General features: G+C 44.0%; 1 long non-coding RNA gene across 2 annotated transcripts; it reads right to left on the reverse strand.

Moving 5' to 3' along the window:
- Positions 1–1696: 1696 nt before the first annotated feature.
- Positions 1697–26759, reverse strand: LOC137377934 (uncharacterized). Of its 2 annotated transcripts, none has more exons than XR_010976521.1 (5): positions 26688–26759; positions 26243–26362; positions 14740–14976; positions 8395–8505; positions 1697–2235 (listed from the first exon to the last, which is right to left on the reverse strand). It is a non-coding gene; the product is annotated as an uncharacterized lncRNA (long non-coding RNA). The 2 variants fall into 2 exon arrangements; XR_010976520.1 differs by lacking the exon at positions 26688–26759 and adding an exon at positions 26626–26684.

Raw genomic sequence — 26759 nt, forward strand, 5'->3', positions numbered from 1 at the left:
GTAGTCCTGTTACCACTGGACCATTTGTGTCAACAATGTAGAAGACTTGTGGTGACCATGCAGAATTTCCGTATCTAAACTCCAACATCAGTGCTCCCACGCAGCATATTGATGAATTATTATATACAGTGAGTATGGTTCTCATTGGCTGCAGTATAGATTCACATTTTGCCAGGTACATATCCTTTAGTATCCGAAGTGGCACAATGTTGGCGCTTGACCTAATATCAACCTGTAGTTGCAGCTTGTGCTTGCCACTCTTATTTGGGCACATGATTTTGATTGTAGTGATGCGCAACTGTTACCATGTGAAAGGCTTGTTCCCCTTCGGTGCCTTTTTCACAGACAATGTCCTTTCCTCTCTCATGGACATGTTTATGTTTAAACAGGTATTCGGCAAACTCTTTCCTGTTTTTTCCACTAGGTAGTGCCTGTTTCTTATTAACCTGTGGCTTCTGGCTGTTTCCTCATTGCCAGACCCATGGTACAGTCTTGCCCAGTGCTCCATTAGAGCACACGCCTTGCAGGTATCCCTGAATGCAGGACAATTTTTTGGCTGGTATATCAGACCACACTTGCCACACGCCTTGCTCTGTCGAGGTGTCTTTGCTACCTTGCCTATGGTTGTAGCTGCCCGAAGCGCTTATATGCACTGCCTGCTTGCAGCTATGACTTTGCACTTCTTGCATTCCCTAAGGAGACTTTCGGTGTCGTATCCTTTATCTTTATCCAACAGGTCTTTTTGAAACTACTCTATTGGGGTTGACGCAATCACTAACTCCTTTATCCTTTCAGCATTTGAAAAATCACACTTTTTCATTCTCATGGCATCTGCTTACAAATTGATCAATGGTTTCCTTGGGCATTTGCCTGTATGCCATCAGCTCCAATCAATGGATCCTGAAATTAACCTTGACCTTCAGTTGGTCTTCTAACATTGTCCACAGTTTTGATGGGTCCTTCTGGTTTGCTTCTGACAGTCCAGAAGTGTTGATGCGATGGAGTCCTTCGTTGCCAATCGCAATTTTTATCTTAATCGCTTGCATGTCAAGCTCTGTGACAGCAAGATCCAAAAAGCACAATTTCATGCATTGTTTGACAAGTTGGAACTCGTGGAACCTTCCAGTTCATCACTGGGTATTTTGTGGTCATGGTGCCAAACGTCTTGTGTACAAGAATTCTCTGATGCAGCTTTTCCCTTTTATTGCTTTCTTTTTAAGACCTCTCCTTGCGATCGGGGAGATTCTGCCCACAAAGCACTTTCAGTAGCAAAAACGCGACACGCAATGGCGATGCCGTACCACAGCCCCAACTCGAACTGACTCTCTTTCCATTTTGGAGCTTGATTCTGCCCGATTACTGCCTTTTCTGCTGGCTGCTGTTCGAACAAACTAATCCTTCATCTACTGACACTTTCCCGAAATACCAATTTTTGAGGATGGTGGTCAAATCTGACCTTGTTGCATCACTGCCGCTTCCTCCAACAATCCGTAATGTTGTACCAAGCTTTATAGCTTTTCACCGGAGAAACCACCATCTTTGATATCGTGCTGGTGATCTCTGCCCTGCTTCTAGCATGCTGAGCACCTCTGCATCACTGCTATTCTTTTGTGTTCCACTGTCACCATTACTGATTTCTAAACACAAACGGACCAAACAATCTGAGGCTGAATGGTACGTTGAATGAGGAGTTCTTTATTACAAAATAACAGACTTACAGAATAGCTCTGAAACATGTTGGCTTACATTACTTCCTGTGATAATGTATGTTAGATTATTTACATCTTCAACAGTTAAAGCAATATCATAACAATTGCACCTTGTCTTACTTCTCGACCTGTCTGCCGCCTTTAACATGTGTTACAACCAAGGTTGCAGGAATGTATTGTCTTTCTCTAGTTCCACTGCTCCACTGGTCACAACATATATTTAAATGTTTTACCCAGTTACCAATACGGCCAATTATATACTTTATCTATATTAGTTTCAGAATAAAAATCTGCCAACCAGGTTTCTTTAACAAATAACAACGCTGTCATTGGGATCTTTCTGGAGCAGTTCTGTTCAGGAGACGTCGAGGAGTAGTCTTGCAGGCTTTTCAGGAGGATTACTACATCAGTGGTTTCAGCTATCATACTGGATTCTCAGCAGATTTTTCAAATCAGGTGGAAAAAGGATGAGCTGGTTGGCTTCTCAGCAGGCTGCACATCAACTGAGCATTCAAACAGTCCAGCCCTAAAACAGAAAGCCAAAAATTCCTGATAGCCATAAATCTAGACATGTGGCTTCTCTGTAAACAACTCCAATAGCCAACAAGGCTCCTTATGTTTATTTAACCTTCATTGTCTCTTCCAATAAGTGTTTTTAAAAAAATCCAAAGTCTCCTTCCAGTATCCTTTTAAAAAAACAAATCCAGCATCTCCTCAGTCTTTCAAATGAACCAATTTTCAAAATCTTTTAAACACGAGTCCTCAAAAAATGTTAATATTGAGCACCTTCATGACACATGGTTGACTATACCATCCTCCAGCATCACCTCTCTTCCATTGTCCTGTTGGGTGGGACTGCCCTCACCTCATATCTATCCAGTCATAGCCAGCGAATTACCTGCAATGGATTTTCTTCATGCTTCCCCATCACTATCTCTAAATGCCTCAAGGGTCTATGTTTGGTACCCTCCTATTTCTCATTTATATGCTGGCCCTCAGTGATATCACCCGTAAACCATATGTATGCACACAATTAGGAACATAAGGGCAGGAGTAGGCCATTCAGCCCATCGAGCCTGCTCTGCCATTCAATAAGATCATGGCTGATCATCCACGTCAATGCCTTTTTCCCACACTATCCTCATATCCCCTTATGTCATTTGTACGTAGAAATCTGTCAATCTCAGCTTTAAACACTCAATGACTGAGCTTCCACAGCCCTCTGTGGTAGAGAATTCCAAAGATTCACAACCCTCTGAGTAAATAAATTTCTCCTCATCTCTGTCCTAAGTGGTTTCCCCCTTATTTTGAAATTGTGTCCCCTGGTTCTAGACTCCCCAACCAGGGGAAACATCTTACCTGCATCTACCCTGTCTATCCCTTGAAGTATTTTGTAGGTTTCAATGAGATCACCTCTCATTCATCAAAACTCTAGAGAATACAGGCCCAGTTTCCCCAATCCCTCTTCATAGGACTGTCCCACCATCCCGAGAACAAGTCTGGTGAACCTTCGTTGCACTCCCTCTACGGCAATAATATCCTTCCTAAGGTAAGGGACCAAAACTGCACACAGTACTCCAAGTGCGTTCTAACCAAGGTTCTATACAATTGAAGCAAGACTTCACTACTCCGGTACTCAAATCCTTTTGCGATAAAGGCTAACTTTCCTAATTTTTTGCTGCACCTGCATATTAGCTTTCAGTGACTTATTGACAGGGACACCCAGGTCCCTTTGTACATCTACACTTTCTAATCTCTTACCATTTAAGAAATACACTGCACATCTATTCCTCCTACCAAAGTGGATAACCTCACACTTTTCTACATTATATTCCATCTGCCTCGTTCTTGCCCACTCACTAAGTCTGTCCAAATCCCCTTGAAGCCGCTTTGCATCTTCCTCACGACACACGTTCCCACCTAGTTTTGTGTCATCTGCGAGTTCTAACTCACTACCACCTTAATTGACTCCTCCACGATCTGATTTCTCATACTGCTTGCCTGATATCTAATATTGGATAAGCCAAAATTTCCTTAAATTAAATATTGGGAAGACCAAAGATATTGTTTTTGCTCCCCGCCACAACCTCCATTCCCTAGCCACCCACGGCAATCCTGTCCCTGGCGACTGTCTGAGAGTAAACCATACTGTTCATACTTGGGGATCCCATTTGACTCGTGCTGAGCTTCCAATCTCGTCCTTTCCATCACCAGGATGCCTGCTTAACATTTGTAACATCACCTGTCTCCTCCCCTGCCTCAGGTCATCTGCTACTGAAATCTTCATCCGTGCCTTTGTTACCTTGAGACTTGATTATTTCAACACTCTCTGGCCGACCTCCCACATTCTACCCTCCCATAAATTTGAGTTCAGCCGAAACTCTGCTGCCAACATCCTAACTTGCACCAAGTCCTGTTCACCCATTACCCCTGTACTCACTGACCTCTTATGGCTCCTGGTACTGTAACACCTTGATTTTAAAATTCTCATTCGTGTTTTTAAATGCCTCCATAGCTGTTCCCTTCCTATATCTGTAACCTCCCTGCCCACTTGTGCATCCCAGATTTTCATCACTCCACCATTGGTGGCCATGCCTTCAGCTGCCAAGGTCCTAAACGCTGAAATTCCCCCCTTAAAGCATTCCACCTCTCTATGTCTCTCCTTCCTTAAGATGCTCCATAAAACCTACCTCTTTGACCAAGCTTTTGGTTGCCTTTCCTAATATCGCTTTATGTGGCTCAATGTCAAAGTTTGTTTGACAACTGCTCCTGTGCAGCTTTTACCACATTGAAAGCATTATACAAATGCAAGCCTTATTTTTTTCAATTTACCTGTCCCTTTTTCATATTCTCTCTTTTTTTCACTCTTCCTTTTCTGCTGAGGTTGTCTATATGCTTCAAGTTATCTTTTTGTGAATTAACAGACAACATCAGGTAGACAAGGTTGCACATTAACATTAGCTACTGCGATGAATAAAAAATATTCTCACAAAAAGTCTACCAAAAATCAGTTCTAAAACCGATGTGTACAAATAATGTTGAAATAATAATATACTGTAAAACTACAAATTTGCAAGAAAGAAAACAAAATGCTTCTGAAAAGTCTATAAGATCACAATCATATATGGAGCTACCATTTGGTTCAGTGTAGAGGATGGGGATATTGTGCTATGCTTGCCTGTGTTGCCAATAGCATTATAGATGGTGAGATCTTTGCCTCGGTTTGGGCCCCTCTATTGCACATTCTGGCTGCTAACTCCAGCCACATGCAGTGGAACCTGATAGTATTGCCTTTCAAAACTGTTGTGTCGAGTTTTTAGGGTGGGAAGTGGGAAAAGTTTCAAAGCTCACAATCTTACACTGAAATAAATGTTCTTAATGATTCTTTGATTTTATAGATAACTGTGATGAAAAGATTATCACTTTCATTGAGTTATAAAGTCATAGGACAGGATTTTGCCCTTTGTTGGGGTCAAATTACCCCAAGGACTGCAACAATTCAAGAAGGCATCTCACCACCATTAGGGATGGGTAATAAATGCTGACCTAGCCAGCTATGCCCACATCCCATGAACAAATTAAAAAAATATGGGCCACAACCCTGCAATGTGAGGGAAACAGACACCTGGCAGTGACTTTCCCTGAATTAGCCAATCAGTAGCCAGAGGGTGGGCTTGCCGTCCAATTAAGGATAGCAGGCAGACTCTTGAAGCTGGAGGGCCAATAGGTGTCCCTCCAGCACTGAAGAAACAACAGCCTGCAGTTCAGGTAAGAGAGGGAGAGAGTGCCTCCATTTTTTAAATTTAAAAATGCCCTCAGCCTCCGGACCACAATTATGGGGGCGGGATGGGGAACCCCTCCACAGCATGGCCCATGGCTGCAGCTGAGGCCAGGCACATGGGGAGGGCCTCAAAGCCTGCAAGGAGCATCAGTCCACCAGTCTGCTGCCAGGAGGCCGGCTCCACCAGTAGGCCTTAAGTGACCTTTAAATACCTTTACTCTTGAACACCCTTGCAAGCGGGTAGCCCTGCTCGCCCTATCCCGTTTCTGGGAAAATGGTTCGGGGGCAGGTTGGTGTAGGCATGCTGGCCAGCAGTACAAATTTTTGTACCCGCCCACCTCCACACATGCCCCTATCAGGGCCTAAAAATCCTGCCCATTATGGCATTCCTGATTGATATTAAAAATAGGGGCCCAAAATTTCATATATGTTTGAATAATTCATTCATTGAGGTTTGCAATATTGCCTGCAGTCAGGTTATAATTTTCAGCAAACTGAAAAGCAGGAGCCCTTCCTTCACCCAGCTGAATTGACATTCAACAGCATTACCATCACTGAACCCCCACCATCAACATCCTGGGGGTCACCATTGACGAGAAACGTAATTGGACCAGCCATAGAAATACTGTGGCAACAAGAGCAGGTCGGAGGCTGGGACTTTTGTGGCAAGTAACTCATCTTCCGACTCCCTGAAGACTGTCTGCCAAATACAAGGCACAATCAGCAATGTGATCAAATACTCTCCACTTGCCTGGATGAGTGTAGCTGCAACAACACGCGAGAAGTTCAACACCATCCAGGACAAAGCAGCCCAGTTGATTCATACCACATCCACAACTTCAAACATTCACTCCCTGCACCACTGACGCATCGTGGCAGCAGTGTATGCCATCGAGAAATGCACTGCAGCAACTCACCAAGGCTCCTTCAACAGCACCTCCCAAACCTGTGACCTTTACCACCTAGAAGGACAAGGGCAGCAAACTCGTAGGAATACCACCACCTGCAAGTACCCCTCCAAGCCACACACCATCCTGACTTGGAACTATATTGCCATTCCTTTACTGTCGCTGGGTCAAAATCCTGGGACTTCCTAACAGCACTGTGGGTGTACCTACCCCACATGGACTGCAGCGGTTCAAGAAGGCGTTGCACTACCATTGTCTCATGGGCAATTAGGGATGACAATTATTGCTGGTTTTGCCAACAATGCCCACATCCCATGAATGAATATCTTTAAAAAAAGCTAAATTGAAGATTCATCATTCATCTGATCATGTTTGGCTGAATTTGTTTGGATTTCTGCTGCTGACACTTGTGCAAATCCTGTTTGGGAAGCAGTAGGTGGTGCTGTTTCACTGGAATCCGGAGCTTTGCTACCTCATCCATCCGTATAGAGTCAACAGATAGATTGTAGTATTTATGCTTACTTAGTGAATTATTTCTTATTTTTCCCTTGCGTTATGGTTCTCTGTTAGCTGGGAGGATGAGTCAGAGATCTGCAAGCAACAGCACTCGAAAGCTGTTTTTACATTGGCCTTGTTTTGCTTCAGATTCCAGCAGACCATGTCCATCAGCCAGATTTTGTCACTAAATACATCTCCCTTATTCTGACAGACTTGCAGACCCAGATTTTTATGAGACCATCTGTTTGCAGGAATCATCAGTACATAGGTACCAGACTTAAAGCAGAGAAGAATCAAGGAGAATTAATAGAAGTGTTTGAAATCATGAAGGGTTTTGATCAAATAAATAAGGAGAAACTGTTACCACCAGCCTAAGGATCAGTAACCAGAAGTTGCAAATTTAAGATAATTGTCAAAAGAACCAGAGGAAAGAGGAGGAGAATCCTTTTTATATTGTAAGTTATCATTATGTGTAATGTACTGACTGAAAGGGTGGTGGAAACAGATTCCATAGTAACTTTCAAAATGGAACTTCTTTTTATTCGATCATGGGATGTGGGCAGTGCTGGCCAGGCCAGCATTTATTGCCCATTGCTAATTGCCTTTGAGAAGGGGATGATGAGTCACCTTCTTGAACCGCTGCAATCCATGTGGCATAGATACATCCACAGTTTTATTAGGGAGGGAGTTCCAAGATTTTGACCAAGCAATGGTGGAGGAACAGTGATATAGTTCCTAGTCAGGATGGTCTGTGACTTGGAGGGGAACTTGTAGGTGGTGGTAGAGTCGTGGGTTTGGAAGGTGCTATTGAAGATTCCCTGGCGAGTTGCTGCATTGCATCTTGTAGGTGGTACACACTGCTGCCACTGTGTGCCAGTGATGAAGAGAATGAATGTTTAAGGTTGTGGATTGGTTGCCAATCAAACAGTCTATATTGTCAAGGATGGTGTTGAGCTTCTTGTGTGTTGTTGGAGCTGCCCTCATCCAGACGAATGCAGCACATTCCGTCAGACTCCTGACTTGTGCCTTATCAATGGTGGACAGGCTTTGAGGAGTCAGGAGGTGAGTCACTCGCTGCAGAATTCCTAGCCTCTGACCTGCTCTTGTAGCCACAGTATTTATATGGCTGGTCCCGTTAAGCTTCTAGTTAATGGCAACCCCCAGGAGTTTGATGATGGGGGATTCAGCGATGGTAATGTTGAATATTAAAGGGAAATATACTCTCTTTTTGGAATAAAAACAGAAAGCGCTGGAAATACTCAGCAGGTCTGGCAGTGTTGGTGGAGAGATAAGCAAAGTTAACAGGCTGGATTCTATAGGGGCCTCGACATTGGGATCTGTGGTGGGGGCGGGGGGCAAGAAAACTGCCCTGGATGAAGCCCCCCACCAACCTCGACGCCGGCAGGGTCCGTCCCGATCTTGCTGGTGGCGGCACCACCCACCCCCCCGCCTCTTGGCGACAGGACCTCAATTTAAATATTCAAATGAATTAATTTACCTGCATTCATGAAGTTCCCGTCGCCTCCTGAAGTGCCACCGCGATTTACATCCCGGCGGCCAGCACTGCCGCACCTTCGAATCCCCATCCGGGGAAAACAAAGCGCAACACCTGTGGGGAAGGGGGAGGAGGTACATTTCTTAGTACAGGATGGTAGGAGCAGGGTCAAACTCTTTGGATTGGTGAGGGGGATGGTGGGAAGAGGTTGAGGGTTAAAGTCATTAAAGGTCGGGTGGGAAAGGCTGGGATCTGCATAAAAGTTTTTTGGGGGGGGAATATCCAATTAATGAATCAATTCCTCCTTGGGGGTGTGGGTGAGAGGATTGAAAATGTAATTCCATGTTTAACTGCACTTTTCCACAATCTTTGACTTTAAAAATGCAAATACACCTAAAGGGCTTGAAGCCCTTTAAAAATGGCGCCGGCTCCTGCGCAGTGGCGCTGGACACTGTTGCCGGCGATGGATCGCTCGCCCCCTCCACATCATCGGGAGCTGGGCGGGGAGCGGTCAGCCCCGGCCATGTTAATGAGCTGCCGTGAATAAGATCGCGGCAGCTCTGTGGAGTAAAACCCGTGCTTGCGGGTGGCTATCCTTCATGGCCGCCGTCGTAATTGGCAGCGGCAACATAGCATGCAGCCTAATGTTTCAGGTCGATCTAAAATGTTAACTCTGTTTCTTTCAGCCCAAGCCAGAATGATGTCCAGGTCTTGCTGCATGCAGCAAGGAATGCTTCATCATCTGAGGAGTTGTGAATGGAATTGACCATTGTGCAATCATCAGCAAACATCCCCACATCTGACCATATGATGGATGGAAGGTCATGGATGAAGCAGCTGAAGATGGTTGGGCCGAGGACACTGTCCTGGGGCTGAGATGATTGACCTCCCACAACCATAACTATCTTCTTTTATGCTAGGGATGACTCCAACCAGTGGAGGATTTTCCCCCGATTCCCATTGACATCAATTTTGCTGGGGCTCCTTCATGCCACACTTGGTCAAATTCTGCCTTGATGTCAAGAGCAGTCACTTTCACCACAGCTCTGGAATTCAGCTCTTGTTCACCTTTTGACCAATCTGTAATGAGGTCTGGAGCCGGGTGGTCCTGGCAGAACCCGAACTGAGCATCGGTGAGCAGGCTATTGGTGAGTAAGTACTGCTTGATAGCACTGTTGACGACACCACATCATTTGCTGATGATTGAGGGGAGAGTGATGGGGTAGTAATTGGACAGATTGGATTCGTCCTGCTTTTTGTGAACAGGACATACCTGGGAAATTTTCCACTTTGTCATGTACCTGGATATTTGGACAATTAACTGAAAAGGAAGTTTTGTGGGACTATTGGGAAAGACTGAGATTCAATCGACACAGGCATGATGAGCTTCTGTGCTGTATGATTTTATGAGTCTAAGGGTGCAGAAATATGTTTACCTATAGGGGACAGTTTTGGTGTGTAGCGGGTGATGTAACCACAATGCACTTGAATCAGGAGGCTCAGATTAGGCCTCAGACCTCATTAATATTTCCGTATAGACTTGTGTAAAAATCAAATTTTTGAGACCAATCTTATAAGCTAAAATTAGGGGGGTCAAATTTTACATGAGAAATATTTTTGAGGTGTCGAAATCCATGCTCATTTTGAGCTCATAAACATGAAACAAAAGCCCAGTTGATAGCAAAGAGTGAGGGGTACATATTGGGGGCAGGGTGAGAGTTGGGTATGCGACTATAGACAAGGCAGAACTCACAACAGAAGGCCTACTTCCCCCTCCCTCCTTTAACATGACCTCCCTCCTCCTCTCTCCACCAATGTCCATGGGATTGTTGACTGCCATTTTCTTTTCTTTTTTTCTCGTTTTTATTATTGAAATTTTATTAACAAAATAATAGCCACCATGGAGATAGATATAATTAGTGTACACTTATTTTTTTTCTGCAACTTTATTATGTAATTGTGGTTACTTGCTAGGTTTTCCTCTGATGGCACATTTACTCTTTGGCACCTTCATGATCTGTGTGGAAAGCTTTCTCCAATCACTGACATTCTTCTCTGATATTTTGAATTCTCTTGCTTCCGCGCAATTATTTGTCTTCTCTGCAAATGCACCAACTTCCAGTTTAATATAAAATAAAAGCAAGAAATGCTGGAAATACTCAGCAGGTCTGGCAGCATCCGTGGAGAAGCAGAGTTAACGTTTCAGGTCAGTGACCCTTCTTCAGAACTGACAAATATTAGAAATGTGAAAGGTTTTAAGCAAGTAAAGCAGGGGTGGGGCAAGAGATAACAAAGGAGAAGGTTTTGATAGGGCAAAGTCACAGAGAATAACTGACCAGAAGGTCATGGAGCAAAGGCAAACAATATGTTAATGTTGTGTTGAAAGACAAAGCATTCGTACAGATAGGGTGTTAACGGACTGAAAACTGAACAGCCACAAGTACAAACATGAAATAAAACAGTGGGTAAGCAAACTGAGCAAACTAAGATGAAATTAAATAAAGCAAACACAAAAAAAAAGAAAAAAGAAAAAATAACGATAAAAAAGTAAAATGGGGGGCCCGTCATGCTCTGAAATGATTGAACTCAATGTTCAGTCCAGCAGGCTGTAGTGTGCCTAATCGGTAAATGAGATGCTGTTCCTCGAGCTTGCGTTGATGTTCACTGGAACACTGCAGCAATCGCAGGACAGAGATGTGAGCATGAGGGCCGGGCAAGGGGGGGGGGGGGGGGGGGGGTGGCGGGTAGTGTTGAAATGGCAAGCAACCGTAAGCTCACGGACTGAGCGGAGGTATTCCACAAAGTGGTCACCCAGTCTGCATTTGGTCACCCAGTGAAGAAGAGACCACATTGTGAGCAGCGAATACAGCATACTGCATTGAAAGAAGTACAAGTAAATCGCTGCTTCACCTGAAAGGAGTGTTTGGGGCCTGGGATAGTGAGGAGAGAGGAGGTAAATGGGTAGGTATTACACCTCCTGTGATTGCAGTTTAAACTGTGCTGTCTATTTGTTGTTCTTCCTTGACGTCATATTGACAAAATGTGGGGGCCCTAGTTGAACGTTTGGGTGATAGAATATTCTGTCTGTGTTCTGAAAGTATTGGGCTACTATCCCTGAAAAGCTAAAGTCGACTTTTACATGAGATATATGAAAAATTAAAGACTTTTTTGGTCAAAAGTCATGGGTCAACTTTTATCTGAGATCGGCTTTACTCGAGTATATATGGTAATTTAATATTGGCCAAAACACTGGGGGAAATCCCCCGTTTTTGCTTGAATAGTGCTATGGAATCTTTTCCATCCACTTGAGAGGGCAGATGAGGCCTCAGTTTAACATCTCATTTGAATTGTTACACTCCTGGATATTCTTGGAGTGTGAGTCTGGATTTTATGTTCAAGTCTCTGGAGTAGGATTCAGATGTGAGACTGCTACCAACTGAACCATGGTGATGCCTACCAACAGCTGAACACAACATAGCTCAAATTTACATTATATCGAGAAAGAAATCTTGGGGAAACTTCCTAATGTATCTTTATCTGTGACTTTTACTACAAAATAAATAATTTTTGAAGCACAATCTTTATCACAGCTTCATACAGAACAGATAGAGGCCAATTGGCCCATCGTGACTGCCCTTTATGAGCAATCTGCACTGTGGTTTGCTGGAGCTGTATCCAGAAGCAAAGTTTCATCTGTCCTCCCTGATATTATGAATGTGAAACCTGAAATCCCATCACCTTAAACAGTACCAACCATCATTTTCAATATAATTTGGATGCAATTGAGTCCAATTCATGGCAAAAGATGGATTTTTTAAAATAAAAAGAGCACCTCCGGTATGGGAAAGCTCACCTGTTATTTAGTTTACCATTACACTATGTGACATTTTTTGAATACTGCTTTCTTGGAAGAGGTATAAGTGTGATATGATCTTAATATTACAATCCCCACCATGGATAGCGAGCGTGTTGGTGTTAATGCGATTTGTCTGCTTTACATAGTAAAAGTAAACTAAACAGGTGAGTACCAAACATATGAAAAAACAGGTAATCTCCACTTTGCCTCTAATTGTTAGCAGCTGGATCCAGAATCTCACTTTTTTTATTCATTCATGGGATGTGGGCATCATTGGCATTTAATTACTTATACCTAACTTCCCATGAAAAGCTGGTGGTGAGTTGCCTTCTTGAATATAACTGAATGGCTTGCTAGGCCATTTCAGAGAGCAGTTATGAGTTAACCACATTGCTGTGGGTCTGGAGTGACATGTAGGGCAGACTGGGTAAGGATGGCAGATTTTCTTTCCTAAAGGACATTGGTGAACCAGATGGGACTTTATGACAGTCCAATAGTTTCATTGCCACCATTAGCTTTTTATTTTAGATTTATTTAATTAGTTGATTTTAAATTCCCCTTACTGCTGTGGTGAGATTTGAACTCATGTCTCCAAATCATTGGGCCGAAACCTTTTGATTAACATAAACACTATGCTCCCACAGCCACTAAGATAATTGCACTTTAACCAGGTGCAAACAGTTGATTGAAACAGTTTGAAGTCTCAACTTTACCTGAAGTCGGTCAAGCTTTTTAAATGGGTAAGTATAGGATAAGTACTGACTAACCTGCCTGAAATAGTTAGCCTGCTGAACACATTATAAGAGGCGCCTTTGTAAGTGGCTCCTATGGTGATGGCAAATGGTCAGCGCTACTGGCTGATTTGGACAGTTGCCCATGATAGGTAATATCCGATAACGTGTTGCAGTTTCAGATTGATAGAGTTTCAGGACTTTCCCTGATTGATATGTAGTTAGTTGGGGACTTCACCATGCTGTATTACAAAGTAGTTACAGCAAAAAGTAGTCCATTCGGCCCAACTGGCCTATACTTGTGTTTATGTTCCTCACAAGCCTCTTCCTGCCCTCAGTCATCGAATACAATTAATATTATTTTCCATACCTTTCTCCCTCATGTGTTTATCTAGTTTCTCCTTAAATGCATCTAAGCTAGCATCTCAGCTTCGCCTTAGTGTAGCGAGTTCCATATTCTCACCACTCTCTGTGTAAAGAAGTTTCTCCTGAATTTCTTATCAGTGACTATCTTATATTTATAGCCGCTAGTTCAGGTTTTCCCAGCAAGTGGAATCACATCTACTTTTGCACTTTCAAAACCTTTCATAATCTTAAAGATCTATATGAGGCCTGAACTGTCAATCTTTCCTGATAGGTATTACCTTTCAGTTCTGATATCATTCCAGTAAATCTTTTTTGCACCATCTCCAAGTGTCTCTGTATCCTTTTTATAATATGGAAACCAGAACTGTTCACAGTACTCCAAGTATGGTCTAACCAAGGTCCAATACAAGTTTAACATAACTTCACTGCTTTTCAATTCTATCCCTTTAGAAATGAACCCCAGTGCTTTGTTTTATTCATGGCCTTATTAACCTGCTTTGCTACTTTTAGTGATTTGTATATCTGTACCCTACCCTGCTGTTCTCCTATTCCCCACTTAGATACTTATTTTCGAAGGAGTACATGGCCTCCTTATTCTTCCTCCCAAAATGTACCACCTCACACTCGTCTATGTTGAAGTTCATTTGCCAATTCCACATCCATTCTACAAGTTTATTCACGTCTTCCTGTATTTTGTCATAGTCCTCCTCTGTATTAACTACACCCCCTAATTTGGTGTTGTTTGCATACTGGGAGTCATTTCTGATTGACCTTTATTTCTTTTAGAGACTTTTTAAGGCTACACCGTCTTGGGCTTTCTGATATTTTACACAATTTATTAAAGCTGTACCCCTATATAGCAAATATAGAGCTCTCAAAAGTCTGTGGCTCACATGTCGTTCCTCTCTCAGTCTGTTACGTATCCCTGCCCCCGCCAGCAAAGAGTCAGGGGCTTGAGCACGTACTGTCGCAAGACATTTGGGAGAGGCATCTGCATTCCCATGCACCGTAGGAAGCGTAGGTAATTTCTATGGGTCACAAAGATAACCCTGGCCTTTAAAATTACCAGTGATACATCCGAAATTCTTCTCTTCCATATTTTATAGCAGTGTTCTCCAAGAGAGATGAGATTTGTAATAATCTGCGAAATAATGTTTCTCTGTGGACTCATGGCGTAGAGGGAGCTGCCAAGAGTTGGCATTCAGTCTCAAACAGTTAGCGGTCTTTTTGTCCTATAAGTGGTATTGATGATGTGGGTTGAACTGAGAGAACAGAGCAATGCAAGTTCACAGGGAGATAGATTAGGGTGACAAAAGGGAGCACAGAGATTAAGGTGTCAGTGGCAGAAACTAAGAAGCTCAGGTTTTAGCCTTGGCTCAGTTGTGGCACACTTACCTCTGAATTTGTTGGGTTGTGGGTTCAAGTTCTACTCCAGAGACTTGAGTAAAGAATCTAGGCTGACACTTCAGTGCAGCATTGAGGGTGTTCTGCACTGTTGGAGGTGCACTTTCAGATGAAACATTAAATCGAGACCATGTCTGCACTCTTAGGTGGATGTGAAAGATCCACAGCAGTATTCAAAGAAGAATTCTCCGTGGTGTCCTGGCGAACATTCTATCCATCAACAAACACCTAAAACAGATTATTTATTTATTTTTATTTATTTAGAGATACAGCACCAAAACAGGCCCTTTGGCCCACTGAGTCTGTGCCGACCAACAACCACCCATTTATACTAACCCTACAGTAATCCCATTTTCCCTACCACCTACCTACACTAGGGGCAATTTACAATGGCTAATTTGCCTATCACCTGCAAGTCTTTGGTGGTGGGAGGAAACCAGAGCACCTGGCGAAAACCCACACAGTCACAGGGAGAACTTGCAAACTCCGCACAGACAGTACCCAGAATTGAACCCAGGTCCCTGGAGCTGTGAGGCTGCGGTGCTAACCACTGCGCCACTGTGCCGCCCATTATCTGGTCAGCTATTTCATTGCTGTTTGTGGGATCTGGCTGCGTGCAAATTGGCTGCCATGTTTCCCAGATTACAACCGTGATTATACTTCAGAGAGGACGTCATTGGCTGTAAAAGTGTTTTGTGACATCCTGTGGTTGTAAAAGGCGCTGTATAAATTCAAGTCTTTCTTTATAAGATGGCTGATATTATCATAGCAGTTCTTGATGATAAGATCAAGAGAAGGCCGGGGACCACGTGGAGAATCCAGGAACAGGTACAGGACATTCTGCAAGGAGAAGGGGAACAGCCAGAAGCATGGTCCATGTTGGAATTAATAACATATGTAGGAAAAGTGTTTCAGCAACTAGGAAAAAGATTAATGAACAGGACTTCAAAAATGGGAATCTCTGGATTATTCCTAGTGTCATGTGCTAGTGAATACAGAGACAGGAAGATAACGCTGCAAGATAGGCAGGATACGTTGAGCAGGAGGGATGGCTTCAGATTCCTGGGGTATTGGAACCAGATCTGGGGCCTGTTAGGAGACCTGTATAAGCTGGAAGGGTTGCATCTGAAGAGGCTGGAACCAATGTGCTGGCAGGGTGGCTAACTAGCGCTTTGAGGTAGGGTTTACACTAATTTGGCACAGGGAAGGGAATGAAGACCTAACAGCAGATGGAAGAGATAAGATGCACAGAACACCAGGTGGGACAAATTTACAATAAAGAATAGTGTAAAAGGAGGAGGAACTAGATGGAGGAGGAAAAAACAAAGCCGACTAGCATGACATTGGAATGCATTTGTGTTAATGTGAGAAGTGTTACAAATAAGATTGAAGAGCTGCAGGTTATGATATAGTAGCTATAACCAGAGACCTGGCTTAAATATGAACAGGAATGGGAGCTAAACATTCCTGGCTACAATGCATTCAGGAGGGAAAGGGAAGGAGAAAAGACAGGGGGTGTGGGGGAGGTGGAAGGAGATGGCAGTATTGATGAAGAATAATATTACAATTCTACAGAGGGATGATATACTAGAGGATTCAAAGACTGAATTAATTTGGTTACATTTAAGGAACAGAAAAGGAGCTGTTACATATAGAACGGCAAATAGCGAGAAGGAGATAGAGGAGTGAATCTGTTGGCAAATTTCAGAGAAATGTAAAAATAATAGTGATAATCATAGAATCATAGAAAAATTACGGCACAGAAGGAGGCCATTCATCCCATCATGTCTGCACCGGCCGAAAAAACTAGCCACCCAATCTAATCCCACCTTCCAGCACTTGGTCCATAGCCTTGCAGGTTACAGTACTTCAGGTGCATGTCCAGGTACCTTTTAAAAGAATTGAGGGTTTCTGCCTCCACCAGCAGTGCTGGTAGTGAGTACCAGACACCCACCACCCTCTGGTGAAAAAGTTTTTCCTCATGTCCCCTCTAATCCTTCCACCAATCATTTTAAATCTTTACCCCCTGGTAATTGACCTCTCCGCTAGGGGAAACAGGTCCTTCCTGTCTACTCGATCTAGGCCCCTCATAATTTTGTACATCTCAATTAAGTCACCCCTCAGCCTCCTCTGTTCTAAGGAAAACAATCCTAGCCTATCCAATCTTTCCTCATAGCTGCAACTTTCAAGCCCTGGCAACATTCTTGTAAATCTCTTCTGTACTCTCTCCAGAACAATTATGTCCTTCCTGTAATGTGGCGACCAGAACTGTACGCAATACCCCAGCTGTGGCCTAAGCAGCATTTTATACAGTTCCAGTATTACATCCTTGCTTTTGTATTCTATACCTTGGTCAATATAGGAAAGCATTCCATATGCCTTCTTCACTCTATCTCCCTGTCCTGTCACCTTCAGGAACCTGTGGACATGCACTCCAAGGACTCTCACTTCCTCTACCCCTCTCAATATCCTCCTGTTTATTGTGTGTTCCCTCTCTTTATTTGCCCTCCCCAAATGCATTACCTCACACTTCTCTGGATTGAATTCCATTTGCAACTTTTCCCCCACTCAACCAAACCATTTATATCTTTCTGGAGTCTATAGCTATCCTCTTCACTATCACCAACTATGCTGCCAATTTTTGTGTCATCAGCAAATTTCCCAATCATGTCTCCCACATTTAAGTTCAAATCATTAATATATACCACAAACAGCAAGGGACCAAACACTGAGCCCCCTGGAACGCCACTGGAAACTACTTTCCATTCGCAAAAACATCTGTTGACTAATACCCTTTGTTTCCTGTCGCTGAGCCAATTTTGGATCCAATCTGCCACATTCCCCTGTATCCCATGGGCTTTCATTTTACTGACCAGTCTGCCACGCGGGACCTTGTCAAATGCCTTACTAAAATCCATGTAGACCACATCCACTGCACTACTCTCATAAATCCTCCTTGTTATTTCCTCAAAAAACTCAATCAAGTTAGTAAGACACAACCTTCCCCAAACAAATCCATGCTGACTATCCCTGATTAATCTGTGCCTTTCTAAGTGGCAGTTTATCCTGTCTCTCAGAATTGATTCTAATAATTTACCCACCACCGAGGTCAGACTGACCGGCCTATAATTATTTGGCCTATCCCTCGCACCCTTTTTAAACAATGGTACAACGTTCACAGACCTCCAATCCTCTGGCACCTCACCCGTATCTGATGAGGATTTGATGATGATCCTCAGTGTATTCACTATTTTCTCCCTGGCTTCCTTTAACAACCTGGGATGCAATCCATCTGGCCCTGGTGACTTATCCACTCTCAAGGATGTCAGACCCTCTCGTACTTCCTCTCTCATTATGTTTATCGTATCTAATATTTCACACTCCTCCTCTTTTACTGCAATGTCTGCATTATCCCTCTCCTTTGTGAAGACAGAAACAAAAAACCCATTAATAACCCTGCCCACATCTTATGCATTCATGCATAAGTTCCCTTGTTACATCTCTGATAGGCCCTACCCTTTCCTTAGTTATTCTGTTGCTCTTAATGTACTGATAAAACATCTTTGGGTTTTCCTTGACTTTGCCTGCCAATAATTTTTCATGCCCTCTCTTTGCTTTTCTAATTTCCTATTTTACTTCACCCCTGCACTTTCTATACTCCTCTAGGCTTTCTAAAGTATTATGTTTTTTGTGATCATTGTAAGCTTTCTTTTTCTGCTTTAACTTACCTTGTATGCTTCTGGATAACCAGGGGGCTCTAGATTTGGCAATACCACCCTTTATCTTTGTGGGGACATGCCTACACTGCGTCTGTAGAATCTCGCTTTTGAATGCCTCTCACTGGTTTGCCACTGATTTTCCTTCAAGTGGCTGTATCCAGTCCACTTTCGCCAGATCACCTCTCAGTTTCGTAAAATTTGCCTTACCCCAATTTAGAATTTTTAATCCTGTTTTATCTTTGTCCTTTTCCATGATTATGTTAAAAATAACTGTATTATGGTCACTATCTCCAAAATGGTCACCCACTGCTACTTCATCCACTTGTCCAGCTTCATTAACGAAGACTAAATCTAGAATTGCGCCCCCTCTCGTACATGTGGCTAATAGAAGAAGACTTCAATTACCCTAATATAGACTGGGGTGTGAGGGAACCAATGTAAAGGGCAAAAGGGTGAAGAATTCATAAAATGTGTGGAGGACAACTTTCTTGCTCAGTATATTTCTAGCCCAATGAGGAAAGAAGCAGTGTTAGATCGAGTTCTAGGGAATGAAGTAGGGCAAGTGGGGTGTGTTGCAGTTGGAGAACATCTGGGTAATAATGATCATCATATAATTAAGTTTAAAGTAGTTATGAAAAGGAAGAAAGAAAAATCAATAGTAAAAACACTCAACTGGAAGAGAGCCAATTACAGTGATTTGAAAAGGGGTCTAGCACAGATGGACTGGAAACAAAGATTGTCCAGACAAACAGTAAATGAGCAATGCCAAGCCTTCAAGGCAGAGATAGATTGGGTGTATTCCCATAAGGAGGAAAGATGGGACAGCCACAGCTCGAGCTCCATGGATGACAAAGGAAATAGAGATTAAAATAAAACAGAAAAATGGGGTTTATGACAAACGTCAGGTACAGAATACAATGGAAAACCAGGCAGAATAGAGAGTGTGCAGGGGGAAATTGAAAAAGGATACAGGAAAAGCAAAGGTACAGGAAAAGCAAAGAGGAAAGATTAGTGGGTAACGTAAAAGGGAACTCAAAATCCTTCCGAAACATAAAATGTAAAAGATAGTTAAAGGAATGACGTGCTGATTGGAGACAAAAAAAAATCTTGTGGAGGCAGAGGGTATAACTGAAGTTCTGAATGACTTTGTACATGTATTCACAAAGGAGAGGATGTATTTAATGCTGCAGTAGAGAGGGGTTAAGGAGAAATATTGGATCGCATAAAAATAGATAGAAAGGAGGTGCTAAATCGGTTGGCGTTACTCAGAGTTGACTAGTCACCGGGTCCAGATGGGATGTATCCAATGTTGCTGAGGAAGGGTGGGGTGGGGCTGAAAGTGGGGTGGGGGGGGGAGGGTGGGATGGGTGTGAATAGCAGAGGTTCTCATCATAATCTTTCAACCCTCTTTTTATATGAGGTGGTGACAGATTGGATTGGAGGATTGCAAATGTTACACACCTCTTTAAAAAAAGGGGAGGGATAAACCTGGTAACTACTGGCCAATCAGCCCAATGTCACTGGTGGGAAAACTACATGAGAGTTTTGCCAAGGAGAACATTTTTTGATGAAGTAACAGAAAGGGTTGATGAAGGCAGTGCAGTAAATGTATATATATATTCTTCTTTTCTTTTGGGCCTCCTTATCTCGAGAGACAATGGATACGCGCCTGGAGGTGGTCAGTGGTTTGTGAAGCAGCGCCTGGAGTGGCTATAAAGGCCAATTCTGGAGTGACAGGCTCTTCCACAGGTGCTGCAGAGAAATTTGTTTGTTGGGGCTGTTGCACAGTTGGCTCTCCCCTTGCGCCTCTGTCTTTTTTCCTGCCAACTACTAAGTCTCTTCGACTCGCCACAATTTAGCCCTGTCTTTATGGCTGCCCGCCAGCTCTGGCGAATGCTGGCAACTGACTCCCACGACTTGTGATCAATGTCACACGATTTCATGTCGCGTTTGCTGACGTCTTTATAACGGAGACATGGACGGCCGGTGGGTCTGATACCAGTGGCGAGCTCGCTGTACAATGTGTCTTTGGGGATCCTGCCATCTTCCATGCGGCTCACATGGCCAAGCCATCTCAAGCGCCGCTGACTCAGTAGTGTGTATAAGCTGGGGATGTTGGCCGCTTCAAGGACTTCTGTGTTGGAGATATAGTCCTGCCACCTGATGCCAAGTATTCTCCGAAGGCAGCGAAGATGGGATGAATTGAGACGTCGCTCTTGGCTGGCATACGTTGTCCAGGCCTCGCTGCCGTAGAGCAAGGTACTGAGGACACAGGCCTGATACACTCGGACTTTTGTGTTCCGTGTCAGTGCGCCATTTTCCCACACTCTCTTGGCCAGTCTGAACATAGCAGTGGAAGCCTTACCCATGCGCTTGTTGATTTCTGCATCTAGAGACAGGTTACTGGTGATAGTTGAGCCTAGGTAGGTGAACTCTTGAACCACTTCCAGAGCGTGGTTGCCAATATTGATGGATGGAGCATTTCTGACATCCTGCCCCATGATGTTCGTTTTCTTGAGGCTGATGGTTAGGCCAAATTCATTGCAGGCAGACGCAAACCTGTCGATGAGACTCTGCAGGCATTCTTCAGTGTGAGATGTTAAAGCAGCATCGTCAGCAAAGAGGAGTTCTCTGATGAGGACTTTCCGTACTTTGGACTTCGCTCTTAGACGGGCAAGGTTGAACAACCTGCCCCCTGATCTTGTGTGGAGGAAAATTCCTTCTTCAGAGGATTTGAACGCATGTGAAAGCAGCAGGGAGAAGAAAATCCCAAAAAGTGTGGGTGCGAGAACACAGCCCTGTTTCACACCACTCAGGATAGGAAAGGGCTCTGATGAGGAGCCACCATGTTGAATTGTGCCTTTCATATTGTCATGGAATGAGGTGATGATACTTAGTAGCTTTGGTGGACATCCGATCTTTTCTAGTAGTCTGAAGAGACCACGTCTGCTGACGAGGTCAAAGGCTTTGGTGAGATCAATGAAAGCAATGTAGAGGGGCATCTGTTGTTCACGGCATTTCTCCTGTATCTGACGAAGGGAGAACAGCATGTCAATAGTCGATCTCTCTGCACGAAAGCCACACTGTGCCTCAGGGTAGACGCGCTCGGCCAGCTTCTGGAGCCTGTTCAGAGCGACTCGAGCAAAGACTTTCCCCACTATGCTGAGCAGGGAGATTCCACGGTAGTTGTTGCAGTCACCGCGGTCACCTTTGTTTTTATAGAGGGTGATGATGTTGGCATCGCGCATGTCCTGGGGTACTGCTCCCTCGTCCCAGCACAGGCATAGCAGTTCATGTAGTGCTGAGAGTATAGCAGGCTTGGCACTCTTGATTATTTCAGGGGTAATGCTGTCCTTCCCAGGGGCTTTTCCGCTGGCTAGGGAATCAATGGCATCACTGAGTTCCGATTTGGTTGGCTGTATGTCCAGCTCATCCATGACTGGTAGAGGCTGGGCTGCATTGAGGGCAGTCTCAGTGACACCATTCTCCCTGGAGTACAGTTCTAGGTAGTGCTCAACCCAGCGGTCCATCTGTTTGCGTTGGTCAGTGATTATGTCCCCCGATTTAGATTTGAGGGGGGTGATCTTCTTGATGGTTGGCCCAAGAGCTCTCTTCATGCCATCATACATTCCTCTGATGTTTCCGGTGTCTGAGGCCAGCTGAATATGACTGCATAGGTGTTGCCAGTAGTCGTTTGCGCAACGCCTAGCTGTTCTTTGTGCAGTACTTCTGGCTGCTTTAAGTGCTGCGGATGTTAAATCGCTGGGGGCTTTCTTGTAGTTCAAAAGTGCAATGCGCTTAGCGGCTATGACAGGTTCCAGCTCTTCATTATGAGATTCAAACCAGTCTGCATTCTCTTCGCACTTTTGCCGTAGGTGGTCAAAGCTGACTCATAGATGGCGTCTCTGATGTGGGCCCACTTGGTCTCAGCATCCCCTGTGGGAGTGTTTTGAAGGGCTGTTACAAGTGAATTTAGAAATTTTTGTAACAGCTGTGGGTGAGAAATTCTGCTCGTGTTGATGCGCGGGTGGCCCTTCTGCTTGGAATGATGCAACTTCTTTGGTCTGAGTCTAACCTTGCTGCACACCAGGGAGTGGTCGGTGTCGCAGTCCGCACTGTGGAAGCTGCGTGTGATTTGAACACTGTTTAAGGCGGCTCGCCTTGTGACAATGAGGTCTAGCTGGTGCCAACGACGTGATCTTGGGTGCCTCCATGAAACCTGGTGACAGGGTTTAGTGTGAAAGAACGAGTTGGTGATGCAGAGGTTATGATAGGTACACAACTCAAGCAGTCTCTGCCTGTTCTCATTCATCCTTCCAACGCCATAGCGCCCAAGGCAGGAGGGCCATGAGTCATGGTCGGCCCCAACCCTGGCATTAAAGTCCCCCAGCAGGAATAGGTGTTCGGTGTTGGGGATGTTGCTAATGATGTTATGGAGTTGTTCATAGAACTGGTCTTTAGCTTCAGGTGCGGAACAGAGTGTTGGAGCATAGATGCTGAGTAGGTGTACTGGACCAGAGGTGGTGAGCAGTCGGATGGACAGTATGCGTTCCGAGCCATTTGAGGGAGGCTCTATCATGCTGAGCAAGGAGTTTCTGATATATATATATATATCACATATCAGACTTATTCAGAAAATAGGAGCACGTGGGATTAAAGTGATGGTGGTAACTTGGGTACATAATTGGCTAAGGGATAGGAGGAAGAAAGTTGTGATGAAGTAAGGTTTTTTCTGACTGGATAGATGTATGCAGTAGGGTCCCCCAGGAACTGGTCTTAATATCATTGCTTTCCTTGTTATATTTAAATTAACTGGACGTGGGTGTAGGGAGAACAATTTTGGCTTTGTAAACAAGGGCATTGAATACAAAGACAACAAAGCAGTGGTCAGTGGACCATTTGGGTAGAGTCCCCTTGGGATGAGTCAAAGCTGGAGACAAGTGCAGAGAAGTGGCTGTAAAGGTAGATCTTAGTGAATACACAGTCACAAATAAAAAGGGAATGGAATAACAATGATGCTGAACAGGATGAAAGAGACAAATGGAAATCACAAAGAAGAGAGGAACAAAACTTCTTCAAGGTTATATTCCTGGAATAGAGAACTGACAGTAAATTAAACAATACAATAGAATGCAACAAAAAAACAAACTGGCAAAAATGTTGGAAAAGAACTGTCTGAAATAAAGATTGAAAAATACAAAAAGTCTGGCAGCTTCTGTCAAGAGAAACACAGGCTAACATTTTGGACAATGTCTTTCTTCAGTATTATATACAATATACAATTTTTAACAGTTAAGTAAAAATGTTTGAGAAGATTTAGTTAGGAGCTGTTTGTTGTAGCTCTTCCCTCCATTCTCTCTTCTCTCCTACCTCTTCACTATTTGAAATTTAATTTTACATTATTAATTAATTAGATAACTGACTTTTGCTCTTTTTTTCTTTATTTTCAGTTTAAGCTTGTTTCTTACATCTTTTGCAGCACATCCTCCAACCGTTTAAAATCTCACCAAGACCCACATCATTTTAAATTCCAAAGGTTATGAAAGTTCTCGTAGGTGTGATCAAATAGCTTTTAAAAGAGACATGGGTGTATATTTGCTGAAGAGAAAATTTTAAAAGGTGCAAGAAAGGTACAGGGCACTGAAAATAAATAAATAACTCTTCTGAAGAGCAGCAAGGTACAATGGACTGAATGGCCTCCTTCTTTACTAAAAATTCAATGATTTTATGTACCTGATTGGTGGAAAAATGCAAAATAAAAGGTACAACTCTAAAGGGAGTGCAGGAACAGAGAAACCTATGTGCAGAAAACATTGAAGGTGGCAAAGCAGATTGAAAAAGTCATGTTAAAAAGGCACAAGGAATGCTGGACTTTATAAATAGAGGCAAAGAGTACAAAATCAACTAAGTAATGGTGAACTTTTATAAAACATTGATTCAGCCTCAACTGGAATATTGGCTGGATTTTAAGGAGCCCTTGACGTTGGGATCTGTCGGGGTGGGGTGGGGGCTGAGGATGTCCCCGGATGAGGCCCGCCATGGACCTAGATGCCAGCAGGACCTGGCCCGATATTACTGGCAGTGGTGGCGAGGCCTCGTGGCGGCCCCCGCACCACCGCTGCTCGGCAAGGGGTCCGTAATTTAAATATTTAAATAAAGTAAAATAAGTGAATTAATTAATTTCACATCGCCTCTTGATGGCCCGCCGTGATCTTCAGCCCAGCGGTCAGCGCTGCCATGCCTTCGGATCCCCGTCCGGGAAAACGAGACGGAACACTTGTGGGAAGGGGGAGGAGGTAAGTTTATCAGTGCAGGAGCGGGGGGGGTGGTGAGTGAAACGGGGTCAGATTAAGTTAAAGAGTTTTTGGGTAATGGTGAGAAGGGTTGTAGTTGAAAGTTTGTGCAGTTTGGGGGGGGGGTGGGGGGGGGGAAGATCAGACGGTAAAGGTAAGTGTTTTGGGTATGAAATGGCAAATAATTATATTAATTGTTATGGGGGGGAGTAGGAGAGGGAAAAAAGAGATGTATTTATTTATTTCAATTCCATTTCTCTTTAAATATTTAAATTTTCCAGTAGAGCTGGCAGCCCTTGAAAAATGGTGTCAGCACCTGCTCACAGGCAGCTGATGCCATTGCTGGGGACAGACATCCCGTCCCCTCCCCGTCACTGGGGGGGATGCCCACCCCAGATATTTAAATGAGCTGCTGTGCTTGGAATCGCAGACAGCTCAGAGAGCAAAATAGGGCAATAACATTGGGTAGTATTTTATGCTCTCCCCTGTGGCAAATTTGGAGGTGGGGAGGGCATTTAATCTGGTGAGTGTGTGGCAGGTGTGGACCCCACCACCTTCCCACCTCCACCCTGATTAAGTCCGTGGCCCGTGGCAGGAAGGTCCATGGATAGCCTTCTCCACACCACCACCCACCCCCCCCACACCACTAATTGATGCCCTTAAGGGACAATTAATGCCCAATTAAGGGCCTCTCCCTGCTGTAATTTACTTGTTCCTTTGATATGTGAACTATTGTAAGACTCAAAGGACTACAAGTAATATCCAAAGAAAATATGGATTTTTATTATAACTTAACTGGAACATATATATGCAAACAGCTACTGCATGGGCCACATCTAAGCACATCTCACTCAGTTGGCTAAACCCACAGCCCTGTTGTGTGTGACGCGACATTACTTCCTCTGGTGATCTTCATTTACAGCTTCTTAAGGTGGTCTGCTCTTAAGGTCATCCCACAATCCATGTCACTGTGGGTATTAGCCCAGCGGCAGGTGGGCCTGTCACCACCCAGGGAGCACGATATGCAAACCCGTGCTGGGTTGCTTGTGGTCTCCCGGGGTTGGGGGGGGGGGTGTGTGGGGGGTTGGTCCCTGGTTCAAAGGCACTCATTGCCTGATCAAGTGTCCTGGCATTGAGAAGGGGGGCCTGCTGAGAGCCAACGCCCTGCCCTTGCTGCTGACCACCCCCTTCCTTGCGGCCCCCACCCCACAAAACCCCTCCCGCCATCACTTACCTCTGGCCTGGGTCACTCTGTGATCCTGGGCCTCCAGTGGGTGCCATTCTGGCAGCAGCCACTGCCCCCAGTAGGTGGACTTTCCATCCCTGGGGTCCTGATTCTGGCGAAGGCCCACTGGTGGTCTGTTAATTGCCTGAGTGCTTTGCAATATGGTGGGCCTTCCCCAAAGGAGGCAGTCCAGCCACTGACAGAGACCCCCGTCGCCTCCATAAAATTCCCCCAAGTTGTGCGAATTTTAATCATACCTTGAATAAAGGAATACACGCGGTCAAAGTGGGAAATTTGATTTTGAATGCAGGCAAGAATTCTTCTCGGATCAATTTGTTGCCAATCCAACATGGAAAGAAACATTTCTTGATTTAGTCCTGGGAAGCAGAATTTGTCAAATTAGCAATGTCAGAGTAGGAAAACAATTGAGTAATAGCAATAGTTAGGTTCAATGTGAAACTAGAATGTGGTAACAAAGCATCAAATGCGAAGTTGCTGGACTGGAAAAAGACAACCTTTCAGTGAGATAAGAGGCTATTTGGTATAAATTAACTGAGCAGAAAAGAAACAGGGCAACAAGTCAACAGTGAGAAATCTTGAAATATGAGATCGGTAGAGTGGGAAAATAAATAATTCTTACAGTGTCAAAAGGGAGTGCATCAAAGGGATAGTTGCGAGATTTGAGATATTGGCACAACTTACATCTGAACAGTAAAAGCTAAGTTGAGATACATCGAAGCTTTATAATAGCATGGAAGTGGAATCTATTAAGTC

Source organism: Heterodontus francisci, chromosome 15 (genome assembly GCF_036365525.1).
Source record: "Heterodontus francisci isolate sHetFra1 chromosome 15, sHetFra1.hap1, whole genome shotgun sequence".
In the NCBI taxonomy this organism is placed as follows: domain Eukaryota; kingdom Metazoa; phylum Chordata; class Chondrichthyes; order Heterodontiformes; family Heterodontidae; genus Heterodontus; species Heterodontus francisci.